Genomic DNA, 17,244 nt, shown 5'->3' on the forward strand with positions numbered 1-17,244 from the left:
GAGGGAGGGGGAGAGGGAGGGAAGGAGAGAGGAAAGGAAGGGGGAGAGAGAATATATATATAAATATTCACATAGGGTAACCCACGCTTAGGGGTTAGAAATGCACTTATAAATTATTATTATTTTTCCTCTCTTCTCTAGACTTGTTTACAGTAATTAATAGAGTGTGTTAAACCAATAAATTGTAAAGAGATGGGAGAAGGTATTAATTCACGCCCAAGCTCGGAGGATAGATCACTATAGAAGGATAGGTTAAGGGAAGGCGGGAGAGGGAGGGGGGAAGATGGGGAAAGAGGGAAAACCGTATCAATTTAGTTACTCGTATTTTATTTATTTTTTAATTGTTTACAGCCCCTTTTTCTTTGTAATAATCTGGGATAATGCCTAGAACCAGAATGTGTGAATACACAAGCATTGTATTTCCGTTGAGTCACTATAAATCTCATTCTAACATATAAGAAAATAGGGAATAATAAATAAGTAATCTCTCCACTCCGGGAGATAGATGGGTGGATTAATGCCTTGCCTCATGCCTAGAGGAAAATGAAAGTTAAGGGTAACATGAACAGTTGGGTAATTAATTAAGGGCCAAATGTTTGTTAGTCTGTATGTCATGCATGTGGGGGGGGGGGGACGTTATTTTATTGTTTTTCCATATATATGTCACAAATCCGAAAAGGAAAAAAAAAAAAAAAAATGTCAATAGCAATATGGAATATAAATGTATGTTGAATTTTTAAACTTGAATAAATAAAACTCAAAAAAAAAAAAAAAAAAAGGAAAAGGTCGGAGGACATGTTCTGCTATATATTGAACGGAATTAATCATTGCGTATACTACTCTATGTTCCAACTACAGAACAAGGCGTTTGAGCGTCGCCTTGCAGTTGTCTGATTGAGCTAAAGTTTTGCACACTCTTTTTTGTTGTTTGGAGCAAGAATAGGGGGTAGGCAAAATTTGAACTTTCAGAAAATTACGTGTTGCTAAGGGCCACCCTAGTGTGGCCCTTAGTGTGTATTTTTATCCCAAATTAACTGCAAGTAAATGTGCATCATTATCATTTTGTGGCTTATTGTTGCCTAATAGGCTAGGTTGTAATATTTATTATGAGTGTATGCTGAACAATATTACAAAATTGGGTAAAGCCAATAGTATTTGCACCTAAAACATTAAAAACTAGAAATAACTAGAAATACTAATGTTTTCATACTGCAAAACAGACCAATTCAAACCTATTATCAACTTTATATTGTCATAAAAAGCATTGAATATAGTTTACTTCTTAGATTTAAAAAATACATGAACGTTTCTCTCAATTAAATTGAAGTTCTTCAACTTATAATGAAATGTTAATATAAGTACACAATGTTAATAAAAGCATAACTTCTTTGTGCAGTTTATTGTATGTCAACATAATTTAAATAAGAAAATTAGCTTAAACAAAGAGCTCCTTAATAGAAAATAGAATCTTAAGCATGTGCTTGAGGGAATTTGTTCCAGCCAAAAGATGAATGCAATTTTAATGATGTTGTCATTTATTTGGAGCATATAGAGTCATGACCATATATAAGATTTATTGTCAATTATTATTATGCCATTTGTGATGTTGTGCCTTTGGAATGATTGGCAAACTTATTCCTAATTATATTGCTCAATTATTTTCAAAAAGAGGTTAATCGCTTCATTATTTTGAAGGAAAGATAGATAGGAAAGCATAAAGGCATGCTTATCCGTAGCAACCAATAGTGTTGGTCAAAAGTTTCTTCAAAACAGAAAAACATTGGAGAAGGCGATGAAAGAAACTTGGCTGACATTGTGGGTAAACATAATTTTCTACATAATTTTGACATCTACATAAAAATAGAAATGGAAAAGACTAAATATTTAGCTAAAAATGAAATAGCACTGTAACGAATAAATCACCATCATTAGTGTTATTGAGAAAATTTGCTCTCCTTTGTGAAGGGGGGTCTGGCAGCATGTGACCAAATAACGCAGTGCTTCAAATGCCAGGTAATTCCCGGGTTATTTGGCCGCGGCTGTCTGAAAGTGGTATAAGTGATGTATTCTGAACATTTTAGACAGATTATGATTATTGTTTGTACCCCTGGATGTTATCCAATAGAAGTTTGTCCAACCTTATTTTAAATGTATGTAATGTGTCTGCCAACACCACCTCTCCAGGAAGAGAGTTTCATAATTTAACTGCCCTGCCCATAAAAAAGTTTTTCCTTCTAAGGGTACGAAATCTTCTATCTACTACTCTAAACACATGCCCATGCCCATGTGCTGTAGAGTCCTTCCTCAAAGCAAAAAGGTTAACTGACAGTTCCTTATATTGGCCCCTGATATATTTGTACATGTTAAGCATGTCGCCCTTTAAATGTCTCTTTGTCAGAGCAAACAACCCCAATTTGTCCAATCTGTCTTTGTATTTTTTCCAGTTCTATGATGTTCTTTGTGTAGTGCGGGGCCCATAATTGTACTTCATATTCTAGATGTGGTCTAACCAATGCTTTGTAGAGAGGCATAATTACATTTAGGTCCCCAGTCTCCATGCCATTCTCTTATACAGGCTAGTATCATGTTGGCCTTATTTGACCCTGAGCACCACACCCCAGTTTGTTGTCAATTTGGACTCCTAGATCCCTTTCCAGTTCAGATTTACCTAGTGCCACCAGCTTATGTTATAACTTGCACACTGGTTATGTTTCCCAAGATGCATAACCTTGCATTTATCAACATTGAACCTCATTTTCCATTTTTTTGCCCACTCATTTAGTTTATTTAGATTGCTCTGAAGCCTGGATACATGTTTGTTCTAATTACCCTGCTCAGTTTTGTGTCATCAGCAAAGATGGAAACTTTGCCTAGTATATCCACCCCTATATCGTTAATGAATATGTTAAATTGTCCAAATGTTTATGTGGATTAATCTCTGCTGTACAGCATGTTTTTTTTTAATGTTTAAAAAATGATTTTGTTGCAGGTACCTATAAATATATGTTTAATTGTTTTGATAATTGACAGTACATATTTAGTCCTGTGAGCGGTTATGTAGGTAGGTCCCCCCCTGCACTGCTTTGCCCACAATGCTTTAAGTAATACATTTCATAATTCATACCAGAGGCAGAACTCTGGGAGGCAATGGAGTCATCTGCCGCCGGGCTTCTGCTCCCAAGGGGGCACCTCTCCTCCCATGCAAGTTTAAATCAATTAACTGAAAGCCAACAATATCACTTCTGTGCCTTAGTTATGATATATATATATATATATACATATACATTATATATTTATTGTTTTCTCTCTCTCTCTCTCTCTCTCTCATATATATATATATATATATATATATATATATACTATATCTATATCAGAAATATATATTTTATATAAGGTTGTGTGTGTGTGTGTGTAGGGGGGGGGGGCACCAATATATATCTTGCCTCTGGGCAATTGGGACGAACTTATGCCACTGATTCATACAGTACAGTTAACACTGTGTACTCAGAAAGGACTGTATTCAGAGTGTGCTCTTTGAAAGTAGAACAATATTTGTCATTGGTTTAACCCATGATTAAATGTATCTGAAAACTATTAAACCAAATTGAACTAAAAAAAATTAAGGACTTAGTCATCACACATCTGAAATCAATCCTGAATGAAGTACATCTTACGAAATCTTTTCATTTGACATACGTCCAGATGAAGAACTAAAGTGAGTCAGGAACAAAGTCATGAATAATTTATGTAGAAAACTTAAACAAACGGTAAACAAGAAGCCAACATACCTTATTATCCACTGACAATTTTGTTCATTTAATTTTTTTCTCCTGTCATTAAAGTTTTGTTAAAGTTTTGTTAAGATTTCACAATCTTTTATCAATTTATTTCATTAAAACAAAAAATAAATACAAAATAAGAACTGATAAAATAGTCATTATTGCTAATGTAAGAAAAAATAAAGACTTTGAGGGGAATTTTAACTTATTGCTGTAAATATTACTGGGCCAATGTGCTCGATTCACACTTGATCGTAAAAGCGAAATCTTTCTCAAATGGACAAAATCATGTTCACTGCAGGTAGCGCAGGTGGAACATGCAGAAAGAATTATTTGGTTTCTGTGTAGGGTAAATTGTGGCTTCTATATGTTTACACAGCAATTTAGATTTCAGTTTGAACATACCCCACCATAAACAAAATCTCTCTGCACGTTATATTTGCCCCTCCTGCAGTGCAACATGATTTTGCCCATTTGAGAAAGATTATGGTTTTGCAATCAACTGTGAATCAGGCCCATTGTGCAAAATCATAGGAGTAGTGGAACATTTCCTTTCACAACGGCGTCAGCGAAAAGATGGCGCTTTTGCGGATTTTGTTTCTCTTGCCTCTGCACAGTTGAAACAAAATCCCGGATAGTGCCGGCTCTCTGGGATAATTCAGTTACCCCCCTGGGATTTATATGCTGCAGTAATTTACCTTGGCTAGTTGAATTCACCCTTAATTATTTTCTTGTCTAAAGTATTTAAAGATCATTGGTTTCCATGACACAAAGTTTATTTCAGGCTGCTGAAGTACCTTAAAAAAGTCATAACGAAGAGGCTATGGCTAGCCAAAGTGGTTGTTCAAACCTTCCAGAAGTGTTATATGAGAAGGAAGCAGATGTAGAAGCCAATGTTACAGATATGGAAGTTTTCCCTGGAAGCAGCTCTGAACTCAGTCCTTTCCAGAAGGAATATAGGAGCCTTACTGAGGCAGAAGTCATCACAGAAGAGAGCCCAGAGTTGGACGTGGTTGAAAAACCTACTAGCCTGACATCTGTGCTTTCTCCACCAAGCTCTATTGCAGAAGACAATGCTTTTGTTGACCAACAACCTTGCCAAGCAACTTCCATGGATTGTGACGTAGTTGAAAAATCTACTGGCCTGACATTTGTGCTTTCTCCATCAAGCTCTATTGCAATAAAAATTGCTTTTGTTGACCAACACCCTTACCAACCAACTTCCATGGATTGTGACAACATTCCATTTAAGGAGGCAGATATTTATAACAGGAAAAAACAAAACGGACACTTTGTTAGGCACTCTTGGCTCACATTTCAGGTTAAAAATCGTTAGATCGAATCATTTTTCTGCAGCATATGCATTGCTTTTTCAGATGCTACCTCACCATTTGTCAGTGGTTGTAAAAATTTCAGACACTGCCATCAAGCAGTAAATAAGCATGAATCCTCAAAAAGCCATTGTGATGCTGCTAATGCATACCTTATTGTGAAGAATACCAAAGGCATTGATACACTGATAAATAAAGATCATGTCATAAATCGAAATAAAGCAATATGTCAAAATATCGAAGTCATGAAGCGCATATTCGAGGTTGTAAAATTTCTAGGGAACCAAGGCTTGCCATTTCGTGCCCATGGGACAAATGAATCCCTGTACAATCTTAATAACAGTGAGATTAACCATGGGAATTTTTTAGAAATTATTTGACTTCTATCCCATTATGATGTCCCGTTGAAAAATCATCTTGAAAAATGCATTCGAGAGAGTGAAAAAAGAAGAAAACGTTTGCAAGAAAGAGGAAAAGCTGGAAAACAAGCTGTTGGCCGAGGAAGTCTAGTGACTTTTTTATCATACAAGACTGTAAATAAAGTGATTATGGCAATTGTTCATTGGATTAAAAGTTTCATAGTTTCTGAAATTGGTGAAAAGAGACTTAGCATCCAGGTTGATTCCACACAAGATGCAGGAAGTGTAGACCAAGCAACAGTTGTCCTGAGGTATGTGAAAAAAGAAGAGATCCAAGAATGACTAATCTCTGTTCTCCCAATTACAGATGCATCAGGTCAAGGATTCAATAAGCTACTGATGGCTAATTTTAAATTGCTTGGACTTGACTACCATAAAATTGCTGGTGAATCATTTGATTGTGCAGCAAATATGAGGAGTTCCTATGTGGGTTTACAAGCACAGATTGCTAAAGAAGTGCCAGATTCCATCTACATCTGGTGTTATAGTCACATCCTTAATCTGTGCATCTCTGATTGCTGTGACGTACTAGAAGCAAAAAACTTATTTTGTCTCTTAAATCGCATGGCATCTTTCATCGGAGATTCCCACAAACAAATGAACATATGGGCAGAACAACTTCATAATAGACAGGGGCAAGAGAAGTTTTTACGATTGCAGAAAATTGGTGAGACATGATGGTGGGCAAAGGAGAAGGCCCTTAAATGGCTATTTGGAGAGAAGCAAACTCTATATTTGATGCAATTAAAGTTTTATTTTCAATCTCACAATTGGCCAATTGTGATTCAAGGGCCACTTCTGAGGCTACAACATTATATGAAAAGCTGTGTGAGTTCAAGACCATTTTAACAGCAAATGTCTTTATTGCTATTTTTGATGTGATTGGTCCAGTTTCAAAATATTTGCAAACTAGCGGCCTTGACTTCATGGTTGCATGGAAAATGGTTGAAACCGCCATAGACCAGCTTAAGAAAATTGAGTTTGATCAAATCAAAGACAAGGCTACACATTTTGCTTTAAAAATGAATGATCTGATCAGCACCAATGAAAATCTTTCTTTCATAAAGATTGAAACTGAGCTTCCACTGAAAAGAGTTGGTAAAAAGAAGCAAATGGCAGGTGAGAGCTCAGTTGATGAACGTCCAACTGAGGAAATTAAATGTTTTCGTGTAGAAGTCTACAGACCAATTTTAGATCAAATTTTAGCAAGTCTCAAAGAAAGATTTTCTGAAAATAAGCAGTTGGTGATTGACACACAGTATTTGGATCCTCGATTTTTTGAACATATTCAAAATGATTTATGACTACTTGAAGAGGGGTCTCTTAAAAGAATTTCAGAATTGGCAAAAGTCAATGAAGAGACTCTTATTAGTGAACTGACTAGTTTTGCAAACCTTTTTCCAAAGCTGACAGGGCACTTGGATGAACCAGACAGACAAGATACTCTACCAGAAGTAGAATGTTGGGATGGAGATGAAGGTGAAGATGAAGCTGTATTTGTTGGAATAGAGGATGAGAGAACAAAATGCAAGTCTTGTAAAAACTGCTTCCTCTGCTGTCATAAATTACTTCTAAAGCACAATCTTTATTCAGCTGCTTATGATAATCTGTCTGTGGTATACGAGTATCTATTGACTCTATCGTTCACACAAGTGGAATGAGAAAGAGCTTTCAGTAAACTGAAACTTATAAAGACAAGACTGCGTGTTGCGATGGGACAAGACCTGCTTGAAGCACTTATGATAATGTCTGTCGAACGGGATGTTTTAGAACTTGTTCAATTTGAAAAAGTGCTAGAAATTGTCTGCGAAAGTTCACCACTGATGAGATCATTGTGTACACACTCACCTCTATATGAGGCCTTATATTCTTCAAAAGGTATCTTTAGCCTTCCTTCGTAATGTAATTTAAGAATTCATGCATGTTCATCCATAAAAACAATAGTGTTTAATCCAAAGGCAGGAAACAGGAAACAATGTATCAGGAACAATTCAGGATAAAAATATTAAAAAGTTAAAAATAAAATAAAAAACACCCAGAAGGTTGGGACAATTATCTCCACCTGTGCCACCAATGCCCCCTCCATTCAACAGACCAACCGATTTTGAACCCATCATAAATCTTTGTGGTTGTTTTTGGTACTTGACCGACAGCATTGTATTTGGTCCTCCATTTGTTCTTTTCCATTGTCTGAGTGGGTCTGGTATACCCAGGAGGAAATAGAATAGCTGCAGTTAAGGAGGATCCTTAAATATATGTTATATCAGATGCTCTAATCTGCACATCATGACTTTTTCAGCTTTACAAATAATCCCCCTATACTCTGCATACATTTACATGTGCTTCTATTTTTGAACAGTGCAAACTATCACTTACTTTACACTAATAGGGATGGGATTGCATACAGTACATGTCTAAAATAAGCTTTTTACAACTGTGTTTCAAATTGAAAATGTCTGTGATGACTGGGTCTGAAGTGTTTTATGTGATATTAGTGATCTGTAGAATTACAAAATTGAAATAACATAGCAACACTTTAATCATAATTTTTTAATCATATTTTTTCTAATTATCAACATACATCCTGAGTTGAGTTTAGATACTATCAAATGTTCTAAAATGAAACTGAAAGAACTTTTATTTCCTGATTCCATAGGTTATACAGACATTGTGCAATTCACAAAATGTTCATGCACTTACATAGCCCTCCGACGCTTAGAGTATGTGATTCAAAATGCATTACATTTCTATCTCAAAATAGATGTTACTTGTCTGAACTGGCCAATTACACCTGCCAAATATCTGTATTTGTCAAGTCAAACAACCCCACTGCAGTACATTCCAGATCTCCCAGATGCCAAATACTTGGATTGTTATATACTGATTTTGCTATTGCCAAGAATAAACTTAAAGTTCTTAAATCATCATCCAGCTGTTTAATTGCCAACGACCTTCATCCTTAATTACCCCACATCCAAGCCAACACCCTAATGGGGCATTCTGTTGAACAGTATCTTGGCAGATATATAAAGTGCCAATGGCAAGAGCAGAGAGCAAACATGGTCCTATTTTAACTACGAGTTTGTTAAAATAAATATGTGCACAGTTTTATTGTATGAGAAAACAAGAAATGAAGTCATGTACACTAGAATGTTATTTATAAAAAAAATTCAACAACTCCACTTTTTCTTTTTTTTGAATCATGAATTCCATGGCCAGATTTTTATTTGTCAGCACAGCCTTAACAATTATCAGCCAACAATCTGAATTCCCATTAGGAATTGAACAGGATGCATCTGCCTATCTGCTGTATAGTTAAATTAAGACTAACAAGGTAAATTATACTGGTTGGACAAAATTCTCAAGACTCACCATCTGTGTCTATAATGTATAATTTTCAGATTATTTTAATGACATGTCCTAAAAGCAGGAAGATTGTTAGAATAAACAATAATAATCACACTTGAATTACAATAAAAAAATGATCATCAAATTTGTAGACCATAACAATATTTTTATATGCTTGTACTATGTTACACAACTATGCAATGCATTTGCTATTCAAAAATATATTGAGCTTTCAAAGGAAACACATACAATTTAAATGAATGCAATTTAACTGAATGTGGTTACCCCTTGAGGTTTAGGCATTGAATTAAATATCTACACAACATGAAGATAAACTTTACTTTCCAAGAGCTTTACAGCTAGTTAGAATCCAAAAAAGCTGTTGGTAACTGGCAGTTTAACAAATGGTGAGCAATACATGCCTATTTTATTAAGAAACCATACAAGGAATGCATTAATTATTAGCATGAGCCATTCTATAGTGTATGTTTGAAGGAAAAGAATATTTTTTTTCCCTCAAATAATTCATTACAGATGTGGCTAGAATGAAAAGGCATGCTCAAATTAGACTTGGTAAAAGCCAGGTAATAAAAGGCATGTCGTTTCTTTTGTTCACATGTTAGGTACATGTCCAAGAGAAAGGGAGCCCTTAGTTATATTTCTGTACCGGGAATGTTTAATATAAAACGGCTATACAATAAAAGTAAAATACATAAAAAATATTAAAAACACCTTAAAAATATATAAATAAAATGGGACATTCTGCACAGCAAGCAACTTACAATGTACAGTTTATGCCATCATTATTAAAAAGAAAAAAAATTAACTGTTTCTTTTGTCACTTTACTCTATTTAGATAATCATTAGCTTATTACTATTTGGGTTATACAGATGTTAGACTTTATAATTATTTTTTATACAGTGCATACTGTAGATTAGAGCCTGTAGTTTTAAATTAATAATAGTATTTAATTATTTTGTTATTCACTGATTGATTTATGTTTTATGTTTTATACTGTATTGTTTCCATGACACAATATTACCTGAGTTCTAGGAGTGTGTATATGTCTAAAGTGGCCAGGGCCGTATCAGGCCCCCAGGGCACTTAAGACAGGCCATCTGGTGGAGGTTGTGGATTGATAGATCTACAGTGTCTAGATCATCAGTCAGTATGTCAACTGGGTCACAAGCTCGACAGAGTCAAACTCTCGACAATCAAAAGGTCAACAGGGTCAAAAGATCGACATGGTGAAAAGGTCAATAATTACATGAGTTGACATGAATTTTTTCAAAATAATTTATGTCAATGTCCATAACTGTCGACATGGACCATCAATTAGTGTAACACATATCCTCTCATGGCTCACTTCGTTCACCATGCTTCAGGGATGGTACCTCACTAAGCTCGGCACACTATTATATTCTTCCTCTATGCCAACATGGATGGTGAAGTATGAAAAGTAAAAAAAAGTACAAAATTGTGGAAAAATCATGTCGACCTTTTGAATGTCGACCATTTGACCATGTTGTCCTATTAACCCTGTTGAACTTTTGAGTGTCAAACTTTTGACCCTGTTGACCTATTGCATGTTGCATATCGACCGACTGACTCTTTATCTAGACTCTGAAGATCTACAGTATCACCCGGATACCCTGGTGGAAGGTGGGGAGGTGTCTATAAGATTGTGCATATCTCCCAAATCTCTCTAGCAGGACTTCAAACTTAATATATGATTGAAATCAACTGTGTTGAACTCTTTAATTGGTAAGAAAGGTGTTTCAAAGGTGACACAAATCACCGGCGGCGGTACGCATCCTCCGACCTTTTCATACCCCCACTATCAATGTCGGCGTGGAGTTGAGAATAGAAAGTGTGGCGAGCGCAGCGAGCCACCGAGCCTGAAGCGTGGTGAGTGCAGCGGATACCTGTGAAGCCCATGAGGGGACGCCGATACCTGTGAAAGTATCGTCCCCTTGCGGGGCTCGCTGCGATCGCCACGCTTCGGGCTTGGTGGCTATTCTCAACTCCACTCCGACGTGGATAGTGGGGGTATGAAAAGGTTGGAGGATCGCATTGTATGGCATTGTATGCCATGCACAATGTCATACAATTTTAAAATTGTATGACATTGTACAATATTGCGCGATATCACTTCGCATCGCATACCATTGCATGCCTTATGGTATGCGATGCGATGGGCGCCGCTATATTACACAAGTACCGTTTCCATTATAGTGCCATTTATACTATATTTAGTCTTTGGATTTTTGAGACCCAAGTGCATTTTTGGGCATTAAACTGTAGTTGCCATGCTCTTGACCATTCCTCTAATCTACCTAGATCATCAATCATTTGTTTTACCCTCCTGGTGTGTCTACCCTGTTGCATACTTTTTTTTTCATCTGCAAAAAGGCACATTTTACCCTCAATTCCATTTGCAATACCACTTATAAAGATATTAAAAGTACTGGTCCAAGTACAGATCCCTGGGGTATTCCACTTGCAACCTTTCACTCTGTTTACTACAACTTTCTGTTTTCTGTTCTGCAACCAAGATCTTATCCATTCAACCATCTTAGAATTCAATCCCAAGCTTTCAAGTTTATTTAACAGTCTGCGAAATGAAGCCTTACTAAAGTCTAATCAAGCTACATCTACAGCCCCACCTTGATTTATTACTTTAGTCACCCAGTCAAAAAAGTCAATAAGATTTGTTTGATATGATCTTCCCCCAGTAAACCCATGCTGTTTCAATCCTTTAAATTGCTGGTTTTGAGATATTCTACAACTCTTTGTTTTAAGAGTGTTTCCATCAATTTCCCTACTACTGATGTAAGGCTCACTGATCGATGGTTTCTTACCTCTTCCTTTCTTCCACTTCTGTGCAGAGGGACTACAGTCACTGTTTCCCAGTCCTCTGGGATTACTCCAGTAGCTAGTGACTAATTCTGTTAATGGTTTTACCAGCTCCCCTTTACGCTATTTTTGTATCCTTTGATTAATCCACTTTCAGTTTTGAGAGTTCTGTTAGGACCTTCTCCTCTGTTAATGTACTTGTTTCTCCCTACATCTATACTTGTAACTATACTTGTAACCTAACTGGGGCCCCTTCCCCTCTCTTTCAGCAGTGAATACTGAGCAGAAATAATTATTAATATGATATGCTATTACATTGTCCCCCTCAAGAAGACTCCCACTCTCTGTCTTATTACTCCACTTTTTGTTTTTCTCCTTTCACTTATAATATCTAAAAAAGTTTTAATGTGCCTTTAATCCCAGCGAACTGGTTTTAGCTGTTCCTCCCAAACCTATTTGGGGGATGGAAAAATTTGAATGATGCAATTTGCAGATATTGGGAAGGTGCTATTCACCATTTTTCTGATAATGATTGCTCATATATTGATTACAGACATCAACCTCTCTCCTGCTTTTCTACCAATGTTTTATCCATGTTGACTATTATCACCCATTATTCTTACTCCTAGTTTCCAGGGATGTATACATATTGACTGATATAGTCTCCTGCTTGGTGACCTGTTATATAACATCAGTGACCATCATCAACCACCCACCTGGCTCCTGAGAAGACTCACCATCCTCCTGCTTTCAGTACTCCTTCTAAATCTTAACACATAGCCATGTCCCTACATTACACCCCTTGGCCAGGTCCCCTCCCTCTACATCACACTTCATGACCACATCACTGACATCACACCGCATGGCCACATCCCCTCCGCCTACATCACACTGCATGACCACATGCCCTACATCACACTGCATGTCCATGTCCACATATCACAGCACATGGTCATGTCCCCTTCTCCTACATCTCACTGCACAACCATGCCCCCCTACATCACACCACAAAGTTATGTGCCCTCCTCCTACATCAAACTGTATGACCACACATTGCACTGCATGTCAATGTCCTCTACATCCCGGCACATGGCCATGTCCCCTCCTCCTACATCACACGGCATGACCACATTCTCTCCTCCTCCATCACACTGCACAATCACATCCCCTACATCACACTGCACTGCCACATCCTTTTCACCTTCATCACACTGTATAACCAAATCCCCTAGATCACACCTCATGTCCACATACCCTATATAACAGCACAGGGCCATGTCCCCTCTTCCTACATTACACTGTACAACCATGTCCCCTACATCACACCACACAGCAATGTTCCCTCCTCATACATCACACATCCCCTACATTGCACTGCATGTCCACGTACCCTACATCACACTATGTCTCTTACATCACACCACATGGCCATGTCCCCTCCTGCTACATCATAGCAATATGTGACAGAATTTGCAGAATGTCAACCCCTTGACACCATGCCTCCCTACACGACCCTTTCCAAGAGGGACAGAATGCTCTGCTCCTGGACTTCCCTCTTAATTTATTTGAACTTATTGCCATCACCTGTGGTGAAACACCATTCTTATTAGTTAACCTGTTCAAAACAGGTAATGGCAATCAGAAATTAAGAGGGAAGACCAGGAGCCGACGGAGGGCTCCGACAGAACGGGTTGTGTGAGCATCTCGTGCCCCCTTCTGTTGGCTGGCAGCAGCTGGTGGATGGCGATAGAATCATCAGAAACAGCTCCATTGAGAGCTGTTCCATCTGTATTTCTACCCTGCAGGCCATGTTTTCAATAATTTAATGTTTAGAACCAATCAGTTTAATACATATATGTATGTATATATATGTATATATATATATATATATATATATATATATATATATATATATATATATATATATATATATATATATATATATATGTACATACCTGTACATACAGGTATGTTCTTTTATGTATATTGACTTTTCCGTATTTTTCATAAGCGGAGATTTGTAAAAAAAACGTGTTTACGATGTGTAGGATTGTATTAAATAATGTTCCTTTTCATACATATATTTGTGTAATTATATTAAATCTTATTTATGTTGTTGTATTGTTTGTATAAAAGATATCATTAGGTGATGTATTTATAATTGTAAATGCCTGTGAGACTTGCGAATAGAGACCACTAATGTGATTAGACATCAAGCAGAGCATTAACTACAGCTGTGTTGATTGATATAAATATGTCGGCCATCGTTTAAGGGTGGCAGGCAGTCCAAGTAAATGTCAAGCAGGGGGGTCTAAGCTCCAATAGTAACTTTGATGCGTTTCTCTGCTGTATAAATGTGGCGGTTTCTTCAGAAGGAAATTATGCTTTTAAGGATTATCGGGTCATGATATTTGTGTGCTATGTCATTTTTTTTTGTGCTATCTGTTATATTATGTTACATTGATTGTCCATGTATACGTTTGCACTGTGTTCTGTTTGTCTATATTAAGGGTAGCTTTGCCTTATGTGTTAATAAGTATATCAGTCTTCATCCTGTCTGACCCCACCTTTTTTACTGACATAACCCTCCACCTCTACTGCTGTCACCCCAACCCCTCCCTCATTCTGGCAGCGTGCTGGTGAGCCCTTTCAAGATGTACCTTTGGGGGCCACAAAGGTCGTGTTACGACCCTGTATGTGTAACAGATATTTAAAGGCTTTTTTGGCATGTGTTGGCCATGTTGAAAAAATGAACCCAGCTGCTACATTTCCTCCCAACTGTAGAACACTGAGTGCTATAGGCTCTATGGGACAAACTTGTTATGTTTATCATATTGATTTGTGCCTTTATGAATAAACATATGAATTTTAAATGCTGAAAGACATAAATGCATATTATGAAAAGTATAAAACATTATTGACATTTATTTCAATAGTTCTAAAAGAACTGTAGAAATATCAAATAGCATTTTCTAGTAATAACACATGATGTAATAATTACTTTGCTTCTTCTTATAGGCAGATGCTGGATGTAATGAGCGAGGTTAGTGTGCCCAAAGGCAGAGAACATGGCTCATGGCCAGTTCAGCAATTGGGGACCATGAGATACTGTATGTTCTTAGACAAATAATTGACAACCTGGAGGCATTGGCCACCGACATCTTTTTTGTGCTGTTTCAAATATTTATATCTGATGTATATTATTTTTGGTATTTATAATAAACTGTATTATTATTTTATGTATTTTTTTAGATTATTTGACACATATACACATTTCTATAATGAGTGAAATCATGATTAGAAATGTCTGATAAACAAAACATAATTCATAATTACATTGGCTAGTGAAAAGTATGGACACACTATACTCTATTGAACATACTAATAGACCAAATGCATAACTATCCCAAAGGTATCACATTTTATTTTTAGTAAAGTTGACATCCTACCTGAGTTTGCCAGAGGTGCACAATGCTGGCTCATCTCATAATGTTATTATTAAACAGCAGCGATTCAAAAGGCATGATTTTGCCTTGTAAATAACTGCTGCTTAAAAATCCGCCTGGCAGACTCTGGTCCTATTACAGATGCCCTTAGTTTGTGGTGCCGTGGTGCCGTATGAGTGACCGCAACTTTGAAACAGGTCTCATATGTACAGAAATGAATTATCAGGAACAATGGGTGCTGAACAGCTCCCCGACAGTCGGGATTCGAACAGTCATTCCTCCGACGTCGGAATCCCGACTGCTCCCTCGTGGGTGTCCACGACCCCCATAGAGGGAGAATAAAATAGGTGGCGAGCGCATCGTGGTGAGCGCAGCGAGCCCGCAAGGGGCTTCTTTGCGTCCCCCCCACTGTGCAGTCGGGATTCCGATGTCAGAGAAATGACTGTCGGAATCCCGACTGTCGGTCATTTATACCACACCCGGAACAATAAGGAATACTGTGAAAAACCCTAGGTATTTGTGGTGCCAATGATGCCCGTATCCTGCACTTGATAGGGATCGATCAACAGAAGAAGCTAGCATAGGACAACATATCCCTTTAGCAATGGTCACTAGCACCAAAGGTGCCCAAAAAAGACTGCTCAATAGAAGAGGTGGCCCATACAAAAGGCAATGCGCATTGAAAGAAACCACCCATTCAAAATAGGAAGAAATACTCTTTAACCTGTCTGGTTATGATCTGTCCTCAAGTGAAAAGGTTTATTATCAAAGGAATGGTAATTTGCCCTGATTAGTGACTTTGATCATATGAGATGGCTGACTGAAAAAAATCTACAGCGTAAACTCAATGTCAAGGAGTATGTCTCTAATAAGGAGACTTCGGATTCCCAGCCAGTATCTATGCCTCGAAAACTTACACATTTCAAGAAAGCCTTGACTTTTGATCCCTTGTCAAATAAGCATTAAGACTTACATCCATTTGATTGATCAAGAAGAAGAAGGCAGTCAAAAAAATCGAACAACTCTCGTTGCAATCTTTCTGTCTCTGAGAAACATGCCCTGAAGTCTTTATCCACAAATTAATTATTCATCCAACATACAAGGGCGACACAAAGGTTTTGCAAGTCTTGTGACCGTAGTGGTGACCGTACTGTGCTATTCAAATACAAACTGGATGAAGCACTAATTATGGCCAAGGATGCAACATTGATCTCAGAGTATGTTTACCCAGGATCCACAGAACTTTTACCCTTTACCTGGGAGACCCATAATTTTCACCTTAGGATCCCTGTTCCAGCTGACTTCTGTCTTGGTCTCAATTTTAAACCTATTGTACAAGAACACACTCATTTTCTCCTAGCTACCACTACACTATTGAACAAATGAAATTAATTATCAAGATTACCAGACAATATACAGTATGGTGGGTGATGTCACCAGCCTGTAAATTATGGTACTGCATCATCAGGAAGGTCTAAGTGCTGTTAGAAAAATGCTTCATGGTACTGGGAGTTTTGATACAGGTTGACAATTTAATGCAATTGATAGAAATAATTCTGATAATTTTTGTTTAACAATAATATTTTCTCCAGACACAAGAATGTGCAATGGGGTCTTTGGTAGCACCCACATATGCTAATATTTACATATTCAATTCCGAACATTATAATTTTTTTCTGAGATAAGGAGATTGCGTTGTTCCCTTAAGATTCTGACAGAAATAAACCTCTACATTGACAAAGTTGTCATTCCAAAAGTCTGAAGTATAGGTTACCATACTCACAAATGATTAGAATTCACAGAATTAGCAGTAACATCTAGCAGCTAAACAAATGGATTACCTTATTTAACGGTTTAAAGTTAGGGCTTACAAACAATGCAACCTAATAGCCACTAAGGACAGTTTTATCAATGGATAGAAGTGACCTCCTTCAGAGAAAAAGTTCCTGTGTCCTTAAAAAACCTAGTCTACCCTGGATAAATCATTTTACTGCACATTCCAAAATAATGAACACGATTTCTAAAAAACATTGGCCCTTAAATAAGGCTGATAGGGATCAGCCA

This window comes from Crinia signifera, chromosome 5 (assembly GCF_055691185.1).
Source record: "Crinia signifera chromosome 5, ASM5569118v1, whole genome shotgun sequence".
In the NCBI taxonomy this organism is placed as follows: domain Eukaryota; kingdom Metazoa; phylum Chordata; class Amphibia; order Anura; family Myobatrachidae; genus Crinia; species Crinia signifera.